This window comes from Pteropus alecto, unplaced genomic scaffold (assembly GCF_000325575.1).
Source record: "Pteropus alecto unplaced genomic scaffold, ASM32557v1 scaffold131, whole genome shotgun sequence".
NCBI lineage: Eukaryota > Metazoa > Chordata > Mammalia > Chiroptera > Pteropodidae > Pteropus > Pteropus alecto.
In genome coordinates, this window is record NW_006434709.1 from 19,352,583 (window position 1) to 19,375,231 (window position 22,649).

Genomic DNA, 22,649 nt, shown 5'->3' on the forward strand with positions numbered 1-22,649 from the left:
TACGTGCCAGACACCATGCCAGGCACCAGCGATAACTCAGGATGAGAGATGAAGTCCCCACCCCCATGGAACTGACACTTAAGTGGGGAGAGACGGACAAGAAAAACTAACAAAGACAAATTGTGTTAAGCGCTGTGAAAGGAACGGATTGGGCGCCATGAGAGAGAAAGGAGAATAGCGGAGGACCATGGGTAACACAGGCCCCGGGGGAGCGACGTGGAAGCTGGGACCGGGAGGATGAGAGGCATTACCATCCTCCACACAGAGAGGAAGTGTGTGCAGTCTCGGAGATGAGGAGAGTTTTACATATTGCAGAGCAGGACAATAATTCGGCCCTGGGCCTCTTTCCCGGTCCCTACTTGCAAGACCCTGGGTCTCCTCCTGGCCTTTCCTGCCTTTGAATGACCAGAATGACCAGACCCCGTGCTTCTGACCATTCCCAGCAGAGCTCCCCGGAGGGCCTTGTGTCCCTATTCACCCAGTAGTTCCAGGCATTGCCTGTGCCTGCACCTGGCCAGAGTCCCAAAGGAGTTCTGAAACCGTCCCCTCCCCAGACACTCACATCCTGCCCTGGCCTACACACCCTGCTGCCATCGCATGTGTCTCTGATCACCTCCCCTGCAGCCTCTTCACCTACTTTTTTCTGCTGTAGCCACAGGGCACCATTCACTGTTCTCATTCACAGCCTCTAGCCTTCTGTCCTACTGACTATCTGCCTTTCTTCCTGATACCATCTGATGTCTTCTTTAAGGTCTCTTTAAATGTCACTCCCTTCCACACCCCAGATGCTTTCCTATCTCCTTCCTCTATGTTCCTGGCACCTCACTATACCACTCATCCCATTGTTAGTACTGGAGTCTTTCTCCCCAGCTCTCCGGGCTCCAATGTGCTTTTATACTTGCATATTTAGCAGCTGATGCAGAGCAGATTATCAAAAAAGATTTGTTAAATGAATGAATCCCTCATGAGCCCCTTAGAATAATAATCTCCTTCATTTATTCAGCATTTACTGAAGCTCTTTCAAAACTCTGTTCCCTTTTACGCTCACGACACTCTGTAAGAGTAGGTGGTGACCCACTGCACAGGAAGAGAAATGGAGAAAGTTTACTTGACTTACTCTAGTTCACACACACACTGGTAGCAGGGCTGAGACGCTGTCCCAATGTCCTTACTCATTGTCCGACCTCAGAGCACTCAAAGCCTGGAGCCAGAGGAAACCCAGTTTTCTCAGTAATAAACATTAAGGAATAAGTTGAGCGTACACACCTATTATGACACAAACTTTTTAAAAGTGCATCTTAAGATATAAGATATAGGCTTTCGGTCATTCATTCAAGAAGCACGTATTGAGTACCTGTTGTATACTGAGCTGTGTACTCTGGGAGACACCAAAGAATTACAAGTACCTTCTTTGTAGCATTCAGAATTATTCAGGGGAGGAAATACAACAAATGGAGAATGGGAGTCAGTGTAAGAAATATATGATCAAGTACATGCAGAAACTCTGTATGGCACAGGGCTGCTCCAGAAAGGCCCTTGGGGAAGACTCCAGGAAGTCACTCCCGTGTGGGAAGAGGAGGGAGCGCAGAGAGGAAGTGTGGGGATGAGTTGCAGGGACAGGAAGGTGCAGTGGAAATTGGGGCACTGTGGGGGATGGGTGGCTGCAGCGGGGAGCTTCATGGTGGCACCTGTGGGGTGCTGCTTCCGTGGACCAGAAAGAATCTTGAGAGGACCTTTCTGGACGTCTTGTCCATAAGTAAAGCATTTCTCTTCCTTGGTTGCTAGAAGCAGTTCTGAGGAAAACAAACTCAATCTCGGCACGAAAATGATGCCTCATTCCAGGGTGTTCTTAAAGGGTAGGATCTGTCTTTCCGACTCAACTCTGCTCAACTCAGCTCAGCTCAGTTTAACCTCGCTCCTTTCGTTACCTGCCAGTCACAGGTCAGCACTCTCTATCCGCAGCCGCCACAGACAAAGCTAGTGAAGGAAGTTGCACAAACAGAGAAGATTTCTATTTCTTCTCTGTCCCAACCTCAGTCATGACAAGTCACTCCCCTTTACCTCCACCTACCTCTGTCCTAGGCTCTCTTAACCAGAACCAAGGCCCGGCTCCTTTAGTGAACGTAGGACCTGGGGGTGGTTGGCAGTCTCCAGCACTGATGGGAAAGCCCCTGGAGGACACTAAGCTCAGCTGAGAGTGTGGCTCCTCCTCTCCCCTTGCAAACCAAACCCATGGTGAAATGGGCAGGAGGAGAGAAAGCCTGTAGCTCTATCTGACCTGGCCACTGAAGTCGTGCTGGAACTCCTGCCCATAAGCTGGCTTTGAGGTGGCAAGGAGGTTCCTGAAAGACCCAGCAATGCGAGTCTCATGAGAAATCAGGTTTAGTGAGGCCCTTCTTTATTTCCTCACTCAGAGTCAGGCATCAGGGCTGAGCAGGCACCAGTCTGGGCTCTCCTTCCTTTTACCCTGTCATCAGGTAGCGCGAAAGCATTCCAGTAGTTCTTTAACCTTTAAGACCTCACTGTGGAGCAGATCACATGCAGAACATCTCTGGCCGAGCCTATGGCCTCATCACAATGTCCTTGAGCTATTAATGGTCTATAGAGGCCATCAAGTGAAAGGTTTCACATTGTTCTCGTGGGTCAAGACAGGAGCCAGTCGCTGATGAAAACATCTATTATTTTTCAACAGATTTCCTGGGGAAAGGTTCCCCATCTCTCTTCATAACTTCTCTCAATGTTTGACATATCTCGTTCAGCTCTAACCTGAATCTAATTTCCTATCATAATACAAACCAGTTCTTTTGGTCTGGTCCTCAGAGCGAGAAACTGGCCCAGTGAGTGAGAAACTCCAGGCTCTGCACCATTATACAGAGAGTGGGAAGGTGGGGGAAAAAGAGACAAAAGAAGAGGGGACATTGCTACGGTAATTTTTAAACCAACAAGCCGAATTATGGTAGATGCAGCAATAACTATGACCGTTTTCATTTAGTGAGCACTCACTCTGTATTAGGCCCTTTCATGGACTCTACAAACATCTCATTTGATCATCATGTGTAGCCTCATTATCTATTCTACAAATGAGAAAATTGAAGCTCAGAGATGAAGTCACTTGCCTGACATCGTAGTAGCTGAGGGCAAAGCTCATATCTAAGTAGAGGCTTAGAATTTCAACCTTTCGATATTCATCTATTTAAAAAACCTTTGTGGAGTATCTACTACATGCCAGGCACTGTTCAAGGCATTGAGGATATGGACAAAAACAAATACATTGACAAATATCTCTGCCTCACTGGTTTCACAGACATTCGCAGAATCACAGCTGCAATGGAAGGCCAACAGTTATGTACAGATGAGTAAAAGAGGCCCAAAGACACTGAATAGCATGTTCTTGGTCACTCAGGAAATCTAGAGGCAGAGTCAGGTGTCCTGACTCTTGGCCCCTCCTTGCTATTCCTCCCATTTTGGGAATAGAACCTTTACTAGGCAGTTAAAAGAACCTGTTATATTCTGGATTCCCCAGCCAGGACGTTCTCCTCACTGCTTTGGAGGAGTTTTCTTAGCTAAAGACCACTAGACTCAGGTTCTGAAGATGCTGGCACATCAGTTCCTGGTGTGCAGAGCTGTCTGGGTGCCCGCCACTGGCAGAGGACTATGTTCCTTGTCTTTTGGAAATACGTGAATGCAGAGCATTGCCTTTTTTTTTTTTTTTTTTTAAATGCATGGTATTTATGAGTTTTTCCCCCCTGGGGCTTACCATGTTCTGAAATGTGAACATGGCAAGAAGGATGGATACATTTTTAGATCAGTAAGTACAACCAGATGTGTGGATAGGCCTGAAGAAACACAACAGGCTTTTGTGAGGGATGCAGAGCCCTTAGACCGAGGCTGTTTCTCTCCTCTCTGGGGAAATGAGTTCACAACCGGCAAAAATCCACAGGTCTAGGTGTTCTCTGAATAGGAGGACCAGCTCCATGTACCTCCTGCCAGGCCAGGGGCCTGTTCCTGCATCCATCCACCCAGCTCTCAAGGACAGAGATAATAGCCAGGCGCTTGACGTAATTCTTTTTCATCTCACTCCAACAATCACACTCATGATGAGGAAACAGGTTCAGTTTGGCTAAGCAATTTGGTCAGAGTCACAGGAAGAGGCTGCAAGCAGGGTTGAGATTCAGACCAGGGCAACTGAGCTCCAAAGTCCATTTTCCTTTAGAATACTATATCATCTCTCTAGACCAGTTTCTTTCTTCCAGGAGCTCATTGGCCTGGGGAGACCTGTAGGGCTCCATTCCAGGTAGTGGACAATAAAAAACACCTGGCAATGTTGGAGCAGGCAGTGATGAAGTTACAGAGAGGAAAAAGTACTCATCTTTGAGAAATTCAAAACCAAAGGCGAGGCAAGACACAGAAGCATCCGTAAGTTGTGAATGACACAGGTCAATACACGACCATGGCTGATTATGGGGAAGCAAGCGGTGAGTGCTTTAAGAGTTCTGAACCGTGACCTGGAGTAACTCAGAAAAGACTTGGAAGGACAGGAGGAATTTGGAGAGGCGGAGGGGTGTGAGAAGCATAAGAGACCGAGAGTGTAAAAAGAGCAGGGGCACGGAGGGAAATTAAACAGGTGGGGCTGGGGAGATGAGAAGTAATATTTATCAAGCACCTACTGTGTATCATGAGTGGTGCTGGGAACTTGTATATATTACTCCATTTATTTAAATCAATTATATTTAGTTCTAATTTACATATAAGAAAACGTACACGTTTTAGCTGCACAGCACAGCCTCAGCGACCTGTGTGACAATATCAAGAAGTCTAGTGTTTGTGAAGCTAGAGTTCCAGAAAGATAGATGAAAGGGAGAAACAGAAAAAATGTTTGAAGAAATTATGGCCAAATCTTTTTTCCCCAAATTTGATGAGAACTATAAATCTACAGATCCAAATGTCTTACGCCATCCTGCAATATGATCAAGTTTCTGAAAAACAGTGACAAAGAGAACATCTTTAAAGCATCCAGAGTAAAAAGGCACATTTTGTACAAAGGAACAAAGATAAAACTTACCACAGACTTAATATTAGAAACAATGCAATCCAGAAGGCAGTGAAATGCATCTTAAAGTGTTGGAAGAAAAAATATGTCAACCCAGAATTTTAAATCTAGCAAAAATATAATTTAAAAATGAAGGTGAAATGACTTTTTCAGACAGACAAAAGATGAGAGCATTTGTTGCCAGTAGGGCTGAACTTAAAAAATACTGAAGTTCTTCAGGCAGTAGGAAAATGATGCCAGATGGAAACTTGGATCGACACAAAGACTAGAGAGATCAGGAAATGGTAAATGCGTGGGTAAAAATAAAAGCCCTTTGTTTTTCTCATTTAAAAATTTTTAAAAAATAATGATTTAAAGCAAAAGCATGTATTGTGGTGTTAAGAACACATGCAGCAGTAAAACGCATGACAACAATAGAGCAAAGTACAGAAGGGGGAAATGGAAGTATACTGTTGTAGGTTTTTACGTTATATGTGAAGTAGTATAATGTTATATGAAGATGGACTGTGATGCGTTAATTATGCAAATTTTAAATCCTAGAGCAACTACTAAAAAAAAATAAAACATGGTGACATAGTTAGCAAGTCAATAGTGGAAATAAAATGGAATACTAAAAAAATGCACAATTCATGCAAAAAAATGACAAAAGGAATAAAAGGAGACAAAGAATAGATGGGACAAATAGAAAATAAGCAGCAAGGTGGTAGATATATACACCTGACTATATCAATAATTACATTAAATGTAAGTGATCTAAACACCTTCCCTTGATGAGCAGATGGGTTTCAGAAACAGAGACCCTCCCACTCCTTTGAGATGGCTCAGAGAAGGAGAGTTGAGTGCAAGGATCTGTGTAGGAGACATGGAGACTTCTAGAACAGGAGTCTTTACTCAGATGGCTCCCCTGGCGGCTGGGACTGAGATGGGAAACCTGTTCCACGCTAAGGCCACACATCTTGCCAGGAACCCACGGCCACTAGTTGTTGCCGCTGTCTAAGTGCCTGCTCCGTTCTTCCGCCTCTGCCTCTGGCTCTTTCTGGTCCTCTGACCATATGTGACCATGACAGTGATCACCTGCTGCTCTCCCCTTGCTGTACCACAACCTTCTTCTTTGGCTCCCATTTCCAAATGTCGGTGGCTTCTCGTCCTGAAGGAGGCATCTTAGTGGCCCAGATCATCTTTTTCACCAGGCCATAAGCTCAGTGGCCTTGGGAGACGTATCCGGAGGTCAGAGGCCCACCTGGTCCAGTCAGTGTACCTGAGATGGGAAGAAGGGCAATTTCCATGGGAGTGGGTATGGGAGGGTGAAACAAGCCTGGCCTCGCATCTGACATCTTTTTCCCTAATGGGAACAGAGACAAAAACCATTCTTTTGAGCATTCAAAGATCGCCTTCTCACGATCCTCTCCAAACAGAAGACAGATGTCATCTATAAAGTCCAGGGTAATTCCGTGGCAACTGGAATGTTCAAGAATTCACAGAGAAAAAGTTTCTGTGTGGTAAAAACTAGACTCAGACTGTGAAGGTTTGAAAAGGAGTTAAGAGAACATTCACCGTTGCCCTCTTGGAGAACTAGGCATAACAGCATAACATTCATAACTGACTTTCTTATTAAAGATCCTCCTTTTTGTCTGATTCCAGCACAGGGGTTTCATGATTCGCCTTGTTAAATCTTCACTTTCCTGGGAGGGAACCGAGAAGGATAGAGTGAAATGCTGATCAAGACAGGCTGTAATTCCCTGAAGGTGTTGGCTATGACAAACAGGCAGGTGTTCGAATAGAAAGGGCATCGATCAACACACACCCGCTCTGCTCCCCCGACCAAGCGGGAGACCTAAGCCCCCTCTGGGATTCTGAGTTCTCCCACCCATGAGGCAGCCCCACTCCATGTGGATGTAGAGTCAGTGGGGGTGGGGAGGCCCCTACTTCAGGCTCCACAGCCGGCCCTTCCAGGAAGGCTTGGAGCTGCTCCTTGGCCTGGGACCACCCCTGGGAAGCCACAGGCTAAAAGCTCTGAGCCAGAATATCGAAACCGCTGGAAAGGTCACGGAATTCTGCCAGAGTCAAAGGTCACATGGCCACAGAGCAGCCCACCTCACCCAAGGTCGGGAGAGAAGAAGCCCAGCCCTGCTCACACAGCCTCTGGGAGAATGCACTTTATTATTACTGCTTTTATCATATTAACACGAGGAATAACTAGTGTTTTCAACATCCAAAATCCCATGCTTGGAAGCCGCAGGAACTAATAAAAATACAAAATCTACAAAGAGTTGGCCACTTGTGTGGGCTTTAAGAGGTTCAGATGGATTTGAGACCTGTCACACTTGATCCTGAGCTTGGCCCCATGTCTCCGAGTTGCCTTGCCTCAGCAAGGTCAGACAGAACCCAGTCAAGTTCCAATGTTCTATCTAAACATTCTCATTTCTAGAACCACTTGCAAGAACTAGGACTTGGAAATCTGCTTGATTAAGAGAGCTTTCTGTTAGAGAGTCCAGCCAGCTGCACTCAGGGCCTGAGAAGACAGGTGCAGTGGAATCAGGGTAAGCAGGACTGGCCCAGGCCTCAGGTGTCTGCATCCAGGCACTGGTTTTCCGCCCCCAGCGGCCAGCCCTGCCCACTGTTGTCTTAGTGTTGATTGGCCCCAGATGGGGGCCTGGAGTGGGGGCAGGCACATGCCAGGCTCTGGGAGCCCCCACCCACTCCTGTAGGGTGCTATCACTTATACCTAGGAGTGATTCCCAGAAGCATGAAGAGAGACAGAGAAGGGAAGAGAAGGGAGAGAGACAGAGAAGGGAAGAGAGCCCCTGACGGATACTCCAGTGAGCTTTAGGTCATGAGCTCTGGTCAACTGACAAGTGATGCTGCTGAGGACCCACTGAGGGTCAGTGCAGTATGTACCTGGGAGTCACCTCACTGAGGGCGAGGAGGCTAGAAAGGTTAGGGAGCTGGGCTATTTCCACCCACCCTGGTCTCTTGTGATTCGAGGGATCTTGTGATTTGAGGAGTGCTCCTAAAAGGCATTAACTCCCCCAAACTTTCAGTCCAGCCTGCTGGAGGACAGAGCATGCTTCTGGGACCAGAGAAGGCCCTCAGGTGGAGTCTCAGGTGATTGGGGTAGGAAGTCATCTGCATGTACAGGAACAGTCTTCTGAGCCTGAAGGTGACCTCTGGTGGGCCAAGGCAATGTGTGTGGGACACAGACCATGCCACACTGACCAAGGTCCCCAGGCTGAATCTCACTGCTGAAGCTGCCATTGTCTATGGCGACTCAGGAGCTGGCTCTGCCTCTAGAGTCAGCCCCGAGCAGCTATCCTTACCTCTCTAAGGCTTGTTTTCCTCTTCAGTTGAAATGGGAGTATTCATACTTCCCCCCACAAGAATGTTGTCAGCCCCGAAGGAGGAAATGAATGTGAATACTGGAAAGAGCTCTAGAAACAAATGGTCATGGAGAATAAGCAAGTCTCCAACACCCGAAATAGATAGCAAGATGTCTGTCACCCCTGCACACCGCACCCCTGTCCCTGGCTCTGAATGTCACTGCCCGAATCTGAAAACTATTCTGAAATAGCATTGCCGTGTGGTTTTCGAGATAAATGACATATGCCAAAATTTGTATCATTTGATTCATTTACCATATACTGCAGTTATTATTATACTCCTGACCAACCATTATGGAAGTTTCAACATACTAAGAACTGGTATGGCTATATCATTGCATTACGGCTGATAAGTGACTCGCCTACATCTTACCTGCCCGATCCCCAATGTTCTCACGGCCTCCGGCTCCTTCTGTGTCTTCTCCTTCCCCTCTCTCCTACCAGCGCATCCGGCACCCCCCTACCCTCACCCCCTCCAACCAGGAGACGTCCCTAAGGAGCAGTTTCACTCCAGTGCATGCCCACTGAAAAGTCAGGAGGGCTTTCTTCTTTCTCCTCCTATTGTACTAGACACCTAAGGAGACATTCAAATAAGCAAACAAAACAAGACAAAAACAGTTCAACATGCGACACTTCCTGAGGCCGGCTACGTGTCAGGCGCGTGACAGAGCTGGTGGTGCAAAGATGAACGAGAGGCTGTGCTTGCTCTCCAGGCATTCACAAGCATGTGAAGCGTCTGGCGTGAAGAAAAAAAAGGGGGGGGCTCTAATGCAAAACAAAACCAAAAAACCCCAGTTAGAATGGAGGTGTGAACAGAACACTTGGAACACAGAGCGGGTGAGGGTGTCGGAGAAGAACTGAGAGGAGGTAACAGGGCCTGGGGCTGAGCAGTGCTTTGCCAGGCCGGCGGGGGTGGGCAGACAGAGGGAAGGGCAGGCAGTCTGTGGAGAAAGAAGAACAGTAGGCACCAAGGCAGCGCGCTGAGGGAGGGAGTGGTGTGTTCTGGGGCTCTCAGAATTCCAGAGTGGCCAGAGCACAGAGTGCATGGGCGAGAGAGCGGCTAGAGAGAGGTTAGAGAGGTGGTCAGTGGTCAGACCACAGAGGCCCTTGTGTGAGATCAGCCTGAGGGATCTGGATTGCATTTGTGGCTCTGGGAGTCAGTGGAGCAGTGATTCGGGAGCTGTGGTGAGAAGGGCAGGCCTGAGTAACCAGGAAAAGGCAAAGAAAGGAGAGGTGGGAAGAACACTGCAGATGGCCATCTCTCCTTACGGTCAAGCCTGGGGCTGGCCCCCCACCTGGGCTTCACAGAAGGAATGCTTGTTCTCATGATGAATTTTAGGGGTGTTATATTTGCTTGTCATTGTTTTATATAAAAAGCCTTGCCTAAAATAAAATTAAAAATCACCATTTAATCTACTTCTCAGGACTCCAAATAACCTCTGTGGTAACACAGCACAGAACTTGGGACCTGGGATATCAGAATAAGAAGAGACCTTCAGGTTCCTCTCGTCCAACTCCTTATTTGTTGGCGGGTCTTCCAGAAACTTTGCTCCAGTCTCCTGCAAACAGATCTAGTGCAATCAGACCACGGCTGTCTGCACTGCACACGAGACTGAAGGACGAGTGTGCGGCTAAGGAGGTGCCAGAACGAAGAGTCACACCAGGTACTGTTGAGAAAGTGGCTTTCGACCTTCCAGACGTCATATTTACCACGGAATATTTTCCATTCTTACCAAGAACTTACATTTATGATTAACATTACTGAGGCCAAAACAGTAATGCTGGGAGCAGGGACCTGGAGATGATGATCAGTCCTGGAGGCCCTCTTCTAAGTAAGCATTATCTCATCTCTCAGCCTAGTTTCAAGAACCTGCTACCAGCGTTTATTTAAGTTGCAAATAACGGCCACAATGATCAGTAAAAGTTGATTGCATCTGTTTATGTCTCACCCTACAGTTCTGAACAAATAATGTATATTTAGGATCTGAGCATCTCAAAAATTGCATTGGGATTGGGAGAAAGATAAATTATTTTGCCTTTATAAATTTTTTTAGGCAGCAAAGATTTTCATTAGAGGAATATAGTAGCTCTATTTAAAATAAGCAAACAGGTTGAAAGCACAGTTTGCTGGTAATTGGCCAACAGTGTAGCATTGAAGAGAGGAAAATAATTAATAAACATTACATATATACATAAACATATAAACACACATGCTTACATGTATATTATATATTTAAAATATATGTATGTATTCAGCTCTGGATGAGAGAATGTCACAGGTTATATTCTCCAGAATCAGATACTGAGGCAGAATTTGGGGTGCAAGATATTCTTAGGGATCAATACCTGTAAAGGGAAGAGGGAGAAAATCAGATGGGACAGAGGAAGAAGCTGAATTGCAATGAAGCCTCTGTCAATCCAGCAGGGAGCTCTGGAGCCAACAATGTCCTGCAGAGTCATCTGAAATGGCTATGCCTTTGCATCCCTGCCTCTCTGTCACTGGTTGTAAACTGCCCTGGGAAGAGTATGACCTTGAGCAAGGCAGTTCTTTGGAGCGAGATGGCTCCGTGCAGCTGAGGCCCACCCTGAAGGAGCTGCGGGCTGGCGACTCACGACTGTCCATGCTTCCCGCAGACAGGTAGCAGGATGGGGATCCGGGCGGTGCCTCTCCACATCTGCCACAGACAATGGTGCCCTGATCCTCTTAGTCATTTTATTTTGACAAGCTCTTTTGGTTGACTAGAACTCACTCTGGAGTTTCCCTCCCATCTCCCTTTGCTGCCTCCCCCAGTTCTCTTGGTTTGCTTTCTATCCTCCTCGCTCAGCTAAAGGCAGTTTGAGGGTAGGAGAGTGAAGAAGAAAGAAACAATTCCAGCTCTTTCCTTTCACTTCTCCAGTTCTGGCCATGGCCACGTGCAAACATTTACAGTCCCAGGGACCTCCAATCCCTCAGGCATGGCTCCAGCTTTTGGTGGCACTGTCTGTGTCCAAACCATTGATCCCCTGGAATAGTCTTCCATGCTGCCTCTATTTCTATTCATCCTTCAAGGCCCTTTTTAAGTCTCACCGTTTCTGTGAAAACCCAGAATCCTTTATGGTACCCTATTCTCGTTGCTCATAAACTACATTTGAGCTTTTGTTTACATTTGAGGCAATATTTAACTACACATTTTCTTATCATTTTATGCAAGAAATCTCAAACACTAATAATTGAGGAGTAGGGATATTCACTTTTTTTAATCCCTGAAGAGCCTGAATAGTATTGGATACATGGTTATGTACTCATGTTTCTGTATTGAATCAAAGGAAATTTCCTTTAGAAGAAAATATTTAAACTATAAAGTGATTAGATTCCGATATACAAACATTTCTAGCTGCTTGTAGTTTCCTATTTGAAAAAATATTAGTGATCATGAAAGGATCTGAAGGAGCAACATGTAAGAATTTAAATTCATTAATTTATCAAACAGCAAAACCGCTATTTCTGGCTTCCTAACCAGGATTGAACGGGCTTCCAGAGCCACACTGCAAGGTGGAAGGAATTAACGGATCCAAGTTAGAAGTGTGGCTCTTGAACTGCTAACCTCAGGAGCCACCAATTATTTCTCTCAAAGCATCAGCGACTCCTAAAATCTAATTTTAAGCTCTATAAAGTGCATCAAATAAAGAAAAAGTAGCATACTCCCCCTTGGCATATCTAAGATAATTTAAACTCATTTAAAACTGATGGCTCCCTAGACAAATGATTCATCCAGCGTGTGGTCTGGGGACTCCTGGGGGCTCTGAGATCTTTTCAGGAAGTCTGAAGTCAAACCATTTTATAATAATATGAAGACATTATTTGCTTTTTTTCACTGTCATCCTCTCATGAGTATACAGTGGAATTTTCCAGAGGCCACATGGCATATGATATCATCGCTCTGGCACTAATGAGATGTATGTTTTGTTAATTCTTGTGATTTTGAGAATTTTCTAAGATGGTAGGTTTAAGGTATAAATATGTGCATTTTCAGAGATTAACTCAGTTTGTTCTTAATACTTTATGTTCTTACTTTTTTTCATAATACTTGCTATAATTTCTGTACCTACATTATCGTCCAATGTACTATTTTAAAATCCCAAAGTTTTAGTTGTATCTATTTGGAAACTCAACAAGAAATAAGTATACTTTGTTGTTTTTGCAATAAAATTAAAAATTTTTTTTCAAAAAATTTCGAATTTTAAAAAGTTTATCTAAAACTATTATTATATTAGAATTCATTATTTTATTCTAAAATAAAGAGAAAATTTATTCATTGGACATTTTTCTTATCTTTAAGGATGGATCATTGGCTTAAAAACAATGGACAAAAAGACTCACTCTCTTTATCTATACCTGTAGGATCTATGTCCAAAGATTTTAAAAAAGACGAAATGGAAATATCAGAGTTCCTTAACTCATGGAAGAATTAACCTCAAAGAAAGTGGATGAAGCTGTTAATAAGAAACGAAAATACAATGAAAGGTACCTTCCCCTCAACTTTATGGATGCTAATAATTCACCTTTTTATGTCTTATGCAACAAAACAATTTCAAGTGATCATTTTGAGACTGATCAGAGTTTAAAGAAAAGGGAACATTTTAAATGTAGACATGATGTACTCTTTTAAAGCTAAAAATTATTTGTTTCAGGTTCAAACTAAAAATAGAAAAGATACTAAACCATTTTACAAGGTGAGTTATGGTATTGCAGTGGCTGGAGAAGTACATCCAATAGCTGAAAGAATAATAAAGCCTTGCATAGTTGGCGTTGCTGGGTACAAAGCTGGTAAAGAAGGCCAGTGCCCCTTCTCAAAGACAAAAACTTGTCAAATCGCAGATTGCACTGCAACATAAAGTTAATATCTAACCTACAGAATCGCATGTGTGCCTTAAATATGGACAGGTCAACAGATATGGCTGGTTTGCTATTTTGCTTATATTTGTCCATATAAGCCCCCAATGAATCACTGAAGATCTTTTATTATATGAATGCTTGGCAACAAAAACATGTGCCGAAATGGTAAAAGTGCTGAATGACTTTTTTGAATCTCAGGGTTTATCCTACGCAACTTTAAATTTGCATTGATAGTGCAAAAGTAATCATGGGCAAAAATGGTGCCTTCACATCAGTCAAGGCAATGAAACCAATCTGTGCTAGGAATTATTGCATTCTTTACCACCATGCACTGGCAAAACCAAAAAAGCAAGCTTCTGCTAAGAATGTCCTTGAAGCAGTAAAAATTAATTTTATTAAATTTCAACTCCTCGTGTACACATCTTTTTAATATCGTGTGACAAAATGGAAGTGCGCCAAAGCATTCTGCTGCATCCTGAAATGGTCGTCTTCAAGAAAAGCATTTGTGTGACTGTTTTGAGTTTCAAGCTAAATTAGCTGCTTTTTAATGGAACACTAATTTTATTTGAAAGAATGACTGACAGACAAACTGTGGTTATTCATACTTGAGTATCTGGCAGACATTTTCTTTAAAATGTCACTTCAAGGAAACCAACTGACAGTATTAGTTGCTAATGATAAAATTTGAGCTCTCAAGCAAAAATTAGGGTTTTGGAAAACTTGTATCCAATATTATGAGTTGCCCAATACTTAAAGATGAGATCAGGGGTTTTATTACCAAATGTAATTTTTTTCAATATTGTATATTGAAATGAGTAAACATTTGGAAGAACTGCATAACTCGATGAACTAATATTTTCCAAATGACCAATGCATGATGCCACAAAATCCATTCAGAGTGCAAGATGAACCATTGACTTTTAATGTAATAAGTTCATTGATAAGAATTTCAGACTTTACTTTGCAACGAACCTTTAAGAAACTACAATTCACTGAATTTTGCTCTGGTATCATTGAAGAATATCCATAATTATTTGAAAAGCTAATAAGTATTAAAACAGTCCTCTTCTTTTACAACTACATATCTATGTGAGGCCAGAGCTTCTTCATATTCCTTAACCAGAGCAACATATGCCATAGACTGAATCCAGATATTGATAAGAATATCCAGCTGTCTTCTATTAAGCCGGATATTAAAGAGATTTTCAAAAATTAAAACAATGCGCTCTTATTGCTGAGTTTTGCAAAATAGTCTTTTTTAAAAAAATGTTATTTATGTTAATGTATAATGGGTTTATTATTACTTTTAAAAGAAATTATATTTAAATTTGTTTTAATTTCTAATATGGTAAATATTGATTTAAAAAGGCAACAAATAAGAGGGTTTGGCGGGGGGTGGGGGGTCAATAATTTTAGAGTGTAATGGAAGTTTGAGACCAAAAAGTTTGAGACTGCTGTCCTAAATTGATGGCAACCTAGGGTATGTTAGGAAATGGACTGAAGTGATCTAAGGCGTGCATCACTTAGAGGAGGGAAGTGGTTCTAATTCCAGAAAGAAACAAGAAAACTTAGACACAGGTAAAAGGCCACACAACTGCCATGCCTGAATGTCTGATGGAGACTTAGAAAACAGGTTTTGCAGGGTTGGACCATGTCTTTTCTCAGTAGTCATTTATTAGACACAGAGATTTCGTGGTAAGTATGGGGATATTCTCTTTCCAAGATGTGGGGTTAGGACACCCCAGATGGTTGTTACTATTTTTAAACACTTAATATATTTAACCAAAAAAATTCAAATTAAGTATATTTTGGGTCTTTCAATTTTATTCTTTCATTCAGTAACAAAATAATCATAGGATCAAAAACTGTAAGGCTTTTAAACTTAACTAGAATCACCCTAAGAAAAGATCAGTGGTAAATTGGGATCAGGACTATACTCACTTCAAAATTTTTCTGGTTTATGTAAAAAAAAAAAAAAAAAAAAAATCCATGGAATTAGCTTTCTTGAACTTAAAGGAGAATCAAATGATTTAAGGTAGAATTGAGCTTCAATTCTAAGGATATGGCCAGAGTAGTTTGCTTTGGAATTCCCTTCATTCACTTTGACCTTCCTTTCCACACCACCAGACATGGGAGAAATATGGGCCTAATACCAGATAGCACACATGCTGTTACTCAAGCCAGGACCTAAGGACAAGATGTGCACTGGGAAGTCACAAACCATTAAAATCGAAATATTACCTTCTTTGGCTTGATCTATACTGCGGTGTTCAGAGACATTCCTTAAAAGGGTAATATAATTTTCAGAACATTCTGTTAGAAACTGCTCCAGTGTTAGGTCCCAAGGACGAGATCCTAAACACTTCAGAGAATCAAAGCATCACTCTGGTATCCATCTGGCGTAAATAGAAGCATTAGGAGTGACAGCTACATGGCCTTCTACTGATGTCCCACTGCCTCTTGTCTCTTTTGTAGGAAAAACTTTGTTAATTACAGATAAGCACTTTTGTCCTTTACTGATGCACTACAGGTCTTCTGAGCCCCGCTTCTCAACAAATGGAAGGCGCTTGAACTTCAAAGCAAAACCGACACCTTCTAAACCTCTACAATTCTAGAATCAGGTGTAAATGCAGTCTCTTTATAGTTTAAAGGGGGTATATAATCAGCAGACAGCTGCAATGAAGCCTAAAAAGATTGTCTCAATTTCAAAATTAATGAAATCAGAGATGTTTAACTATAAGGCAGTCAGCTAATTGAGTCATAAGGTTAGAATAAAGAACATGACTTTTTATTAAAGTTTCTGACATAGGTAAAACTAGTAGTTATACTTCTACTAATCACAGAGATAAATTCTTTTGCTTTATGGAAAAACTAGTAAGGTAAAACTAGCAGTTACACAATGCTATCTTATTCTTTCCCTTCAAATTGAAGAGATTTAGGTTTTAGAGCAAACGATCATTTTGTACATTTTTTAAATATATGCATAATAGATATTTAAATTACTTTATTTTTGAAAATTAATTAATTCTTTCTTTCAATCAGTATTTACTGAGTGCCTGCCATGAGCCAAGCACTGGGCTGGGTACCAGAGATACACCTGAAAACATAATGGTAAGGTCTCTGCCCTCGAGAGGCCCCCAGTAACAACTTAGCAATGATTCCGTGTATAAAATGGAGAGTGACAAATGTGATGAAAAGGGACACAGAGAATTTTTTCAGAAATCTCAATCACGAAAGGAGCCGCACTGGTTTTCAAAGTCTCAGGCAGCAGTTGATATCAATATGGATTTCCTACAAGGTGACACAGTTGTGATCATCTACGTTGGTGGTACAATATGGCTACAACAGGTCTTATGGTTTATTGCAGCCATGCCCCATGCCAAGTGTGTGTGTGTCCCAGTTCTGTGGTCATAGCCAAGGTTATAAAATAGGATGGTGCATTTAGAGAAAAATAATTAAATGTTGATGAAACTTTTCTAGGTGTGTTGCTACATTTCTACCAGGATGTAAAACATAAACTAAGTCTGTAATAACTATATTTCTATTAATTTCGGAGATAATTTTTTTTTTTTTGCTTTATGAAAAAACTAAAACATTTTATAAGCATTGAAATAAAAATTCAAATAGAATTATGGCTGGTTTTATCCTGCTTCCAAGTAATTTTCTGAGCAAGAAACTTTATAGACTTATTCCCCATGAAGATTTAGAGATAAGCTTTCAACATTTTGCCTAAGTCCCTCCACATTAATGAAACTCCACATTAAACCAACAGTATGTAAGAGAAGTACCGGCTGAATTTATATTTTAGTCAAGCCTTCAGCAGAAAAAAGGAAAACCCAATTGTGATCAGGAACTCTAGATTTCAGTTCTGCATTTCTACTAATGGGATAATATGCATGATGGATAGAAAGAAAACAATAACAACATTTACTGAGCACTTACTACATGCCAGGCACTGTGCTATGTATGCACTTCTCAAGGATCATTCAATATAGTATTCCCACACCACAAGGTGGTAGTGTTCAAATCTTCTTCCTTTATATGGTGTGATTTTTTTAAACATGCATATTTTTAATGAGATAGATGAAGAAAATAAGCCTGAGGAGTTAAGAAACTTACTGGTTAGTAGGTAGCTGAGCTGAGGCACAACCTGGGCAGTCTGACAATAACTACACAGCTAAGAAATTAGTTTATCAGAAGAAAAGTGTTATAAAAAGAACTTTCTTAGCTTAAAAATTATTTTAAGTAAATCTGTCTTATATTAACTCATATACACAAATTACAAAATGTTCATTTTTCCAAACGTCACAGAGTTCTGAAAATGACTGGTGCTTTATCTGCCATTTCTTATCTGAGATAATTTCCAAAATATGATTCTGTGAGATAGGCAGATATTTTATGACAAGAAGCAACAAAGGCCAAGAGAAATTGTGATTTGACCAAGATGACGTGAGTAGTGGTCAAGTCTTCCAAGCTGGACACAAGTCTGCTACCACCCCCTCCCTCCAACTCCCTAAAATCTCAGAAGATCTCATATGTTTATTTAAGGGCATCGCTTTCCCCTGAAAAAATGACAAAGTACCATATAACTTACAGCCTGTTATTTCACAGGTATAGTGACCTCCAATGACATAAGACTAGTGCCTTAGTGTTCCCCAAGGCACTCATTTGTTCTGCATATTATCCATGGGTTTCTCCATTCACCACAGGAAGGCCATCATATTAATTATCTCCTTAGCTCTTTTTTAAAGCTACCTGGATGGATAGCTTTGTGCCCACACCACAAGAGAGATTAGACTCCACACCTACATCTCATCCATTCAAATATGATCATGAGTCAGTCCCCTTGAGTCTCTTCCCTCATTTAATGATTGAAGAAATAGCAATCCTATACCTATACCACTAGAGGTTCAGGTCGGTGAACTGAGACTATAATCACAGTCTATTTGAAAACATGATGCCATACTTTGAGTAGTTCTCCATCTCCAAAGCAGCATTCTTTCGTGGCTTTACTAAATAGCTTTAAGGTCATAAAAGCAATTACTTCTCTCTCTCTCTCACCTACCTCCCTATCATCTATCATATTCCTTCTTTGTCTTGGAACTCACTAGAAGCTACCCAAAGAACTCAGAAAACAAACAAACAAAAATGCATGTTTTAAAAAATCACACCATATAAAGGAAGAGGATTTGAACACTAAGTATGAAAACAAGATTGGGGAAACAAATGAAGGGGGGAAAAAGTAGAGATGTGTCCATTTGATTTTATCATTCCCAGGGCCCTGCATTCTGGATATTCAGGCAGAAAATACAATTTGTAGTTTTTGTAGGAAATGTACTCTGAAACAATTTTAATCTATTTCCCATTTGCCTCAAGAATACTTGTTCGTGGCAGCAGTGTTCACCCCAAGACAATTTGTGGATTATGGTCCTAACCTTACCCCCCAAAGTTTACCATGAAATATCTTGCTTTTATTATTATTTTTGCATCGCTCTAGTATATTGATAGTCTTTGGAAACAAATGACATCATTCTATTTATGGCTGTTTTTAGTAGTGATATTTCCATTTCTAAAATATAGTAATTCTCCATCTTTGAAAACGTCAAAGCCTAGAAAGCGTAGCATTCCTATGCTTGATGTTGAATTAACACTGGCAGCAAGGTGCATTTTTTTTCTAAATGGGAAAGGGGTTAAAAGTTTCAGATATGGCATATCTAATTTTTTGCTTTTGATAAAATACCTCACTCTGTATTCTTTTAAATACAGGTATTTTTCCAAAGGTCACATGACGCCACTTCACTTTTACAAAAGACCTACATTAGTACCTGCTTTTGCTAACTAAAAGAAATCCAAAGAGGATTTTCACTTTTACGATACGACAAAAAGCGTTCAGCGTTTACTTTGCAGTGAGCCATTACAGAGGCAGCGCACCCCCTGAGCAGTGAGAGTGGCCCTCCAGCCTCCTTCCCTTGGAACCGCACTCCGTTTCTCAGCTTCAAGCCGCCAGAGCTTTGAACTGTGTCTGTGAGCATCAGTGCTGTATCTTGACTTATTTTGTGCATTAGTTAGTAAGACGTGTCTTAATTATTTCTTTGCTTTACATCATTTTGGCTTATGAAAAATTTCATAGGAACACTCTACTTTTGGATAGTGGGAGAAACCTGGATCTAGTTGTACTTTTAGCATCTACAACAGCATATTTCATCTTAAAGTGCAAGCTTTTTAAGAGGCACTGTTTTAGAGTCACCTGTTTTTGCTACACAGCTGTGGCATGTTTAAAAAATTATCATCCAAATGCATAACAAAGATATCTGATCTTACTACCAGGAAAGCATTTCAATTTAAACACACAGTTTGTTATGTTTGAGATAAGTAGATGATGTATAAAGAGTCAGTGGTAAAATGTAAAAGGATGATGGGAAAACTCAGCTATCCAATTCCTATTACACTTCTACCTTTTCTGAAAAAGGCAGAACGAATACCGGCCGGAAGGAATTGATGTCTAAAAGGATGAAGAGAGTCTAGAAAAAACAGAGCTGCTATAAATATGCTCAAATACCTTGGCTTAATGTTTTCCAGAAAACTAAGAGTCCCCAAAGAAGGTCTCTGATGGCTGAGTCATCAGAGGTGTTGAGCAAAATGGAACGCATGCTGGAAGACTAGAGTCCTAGCTTTAAAAAGGAGAGGCAGGAGGTTCCACAAACTTCAGACCAATGAATGTGGCATAATCCTGGGCAACATTCCGGGGTGGATTACTAAAGATAGGGCTTGCGAGAATTTAGAAAAGAGAGTGGTAATCTCCAGGAACCAGCATGGGTTCACCAAAAATCTTATCTTTTTTCCTAGGACAAGACATACTAAACAGTATATTATGGAAATAGGTAGAACAATATAGATTTTAGGACATGCGATAAGATTTTCATCTTTTTGTCAGTAGAGAAATAAATAAAATTAAGTGGATTAACTCATTAATTTACAACAAATATTGTTTCTCATCTGTGTTAAGCACTCTGCTAGGCACGGAGGATAAAAGAGCAAACAAGAGAGACCACATGGTCTCTGTTCTGAGAGTTTCTCAAGAGGGAGAGTCAAAACCCCAAAACCCAAAGAAAATATTTGCAAGCTTTTGTAATAAAAACTGAAGAAAACAAAGGCAGGGCAAAGATAGAGAATAATAAGGGGGAAATCTTCATATGGCATGATCAGGTCTTTCTGAGGAGGTGACATTCAAGCTTAGATATAAAAAATGAGCAGAATCAATTTTGCTATGTGGAAGAGCAGGAAGATGAGAATTTGGGGAGGGAGCAACATGTGCAAAGGCCCTGAAGTGGGAAAGACAATGAAGTGCTGGAGACATTGAGAGAAGGACGGTGTGACAGGAGTAGTGAGAAAGACAGAGTAGTGCTGGATAAAATTGGAGAAACAGACGGAAACACTCCTCAGATGATTGGAGAATATAAATCAAGGAGATCCTAGTGGCCTGTTCTTTCAACACTTTTATCAATGGTCTAGAATCTATTTTTATCAGTTGTAACAATCTACTGTCATCTTGAGATGACAATAAAAGAAGACAAAGTGTCGAAAGAAATATTAACTCAGCTGACAAAAATTAGGATCCAACAAGTAAAGTGTAGTGGGTAAGAGCTTAGGTTCTGGTCTCAGACCTGTGTCTGAACTCTTCCTCTGACATTCACTCTCTGTGACTTTGGACAAGTTACTAAACCCCTCTAAGTCAGGTATCAAAGACAAGTAAAGGATTAGACCCAGGCAGCTCAGGTAAATCTTCCCTATTACATGATAATCTGTCAGTATGTACATGGTTTATTTGCTTGGCCAGGAAGCCATTCTGGCAGTTTTCTTCTGGGGTCATTTTAGGCATGTCACCCAGCCTCTGACAGAATTGTTTATAGATCAAACGTAGGCCCTTACAATTATTTTGTTCATGTCACCAATAAATTAAACTGTGTCTCACAATATATGTTTGAAGAATGAAAAAATTAGCATAGCCAAATTTTAAGAATGAATTTTGGCCTTCAAATTCTATTAACAGCATTAGGAAAGAAATTGCGAAAAGACAATATTTTAAAGATATAATTTACAAATTTATATCATTCAGTGTTGAAACTACTATAGCAAAGTATTTCTCTATTCTTGTAATGTCATTAAAATTCAATGCTATCTCAATTATATCCGAGGGCACCTAAAAATATTTATAAAATTAGGTGACAAAGCTTTTAATTATTCTAGTTTGATTTTTAAAAATATCTTAGAGTTTGAGAAAAGCACTATAAATTTAAAATAATTCATCCTAAAAAATAGGAAATAAAATATAAAATTAAGTTCATAATTGTATACATTTTAAGACAGATGAGAAAAAAACACTTCAGCAAAATTTACGTTGTTAAAAAAAATACAATCTTGGGTTTCTCGTTAGAGATGCTTAGTAAATATCTAGAGAAATAAATGTCAGGCAGTAATACATTTCTAAATGTAATATTGACTTCTAAATAAAAATTCAATGCCGTTTTCACTTAATAAAATTAAGAAATGAGAAAAACCACAGCAGGTCCTCGAATTATTGTTTTGTTGTAAAGTTGATAAGATGCCATAGGACCATAACTCTTGTTTATATCAATTAGCCTATGGTAAAATCAGTTTCATTGTGTCACTTTGCTTAAGGTTGCAGAACCTATAGGTGACGTTATGTGACCACTTACTGTAACCAATCACAATAACATTTGGGGGATTAAATTCAACAACTGCTTCTTAAATCTTATTTCGCCACCATTTCTCAGCACTTTTGTCAAGTACAATTTTTTTTGTTGTTGTTTAGGTTCTACCTAATTTTCCCAATTTTTTTCTATGTAAATGTAGCTAGAAGTGGTTTTTCTTATTTGATCAAATATTAGTCTTTGCATTAAAAAGGTACCTTTCAAATTATACTATCTATAGTTAGCTTTATTTAAAAACAAGACACTTATGGCCATGCCACCCTGAACAAGCCCAATCCCATCTGATCTTGGAAGCTAAGCAGGGTACGGCCTGGTTAGTACTTGGATGGGAGACCACCTAGGAAGACCAGGTGCTATAGGTGTAAAAAAAAATAAAAAAAATAAGAGATTGTAAGCTGACAAGGTCTGTGAGGTCAACCAAGGGTTGCCTCACTTAAAAAATAAAATAAAAATAAAATAAAAACAGTACACATATTCATGTTAAATAGAAGACACTAACTTGGCTTTCTTAGTTGTTGTTTAAATGAGAAACTATGCCATATTTAACGAGAAACCTCGCGTGCAAATTGCTTGCTTTTCCTTACCTAGAATTGTGCTTTTTTCTTCTGCACCTT

At 40.9% G+C, this 22,649-nt stretch overlaps 1 non-coding gene across 1 annotated transcript; it reads left to right on the plus strand.

Annotated features, from left to right (window-relative positions):
• The first annotated feature begins 22,278 nt into the window (after positions 1 to 22,278).
• LOC112478056 lies at positions 22,279 to 22,397 on the plus strand. The gene has a single exon (XR_003045699.1). It is a non-coding gene; the product is annotated as a 5S ribosomal RNA (ribosomal RNA).
• The last annotated feature ends 252 nt before the right edge of the window (positions 22,398 to 22,649 follow it).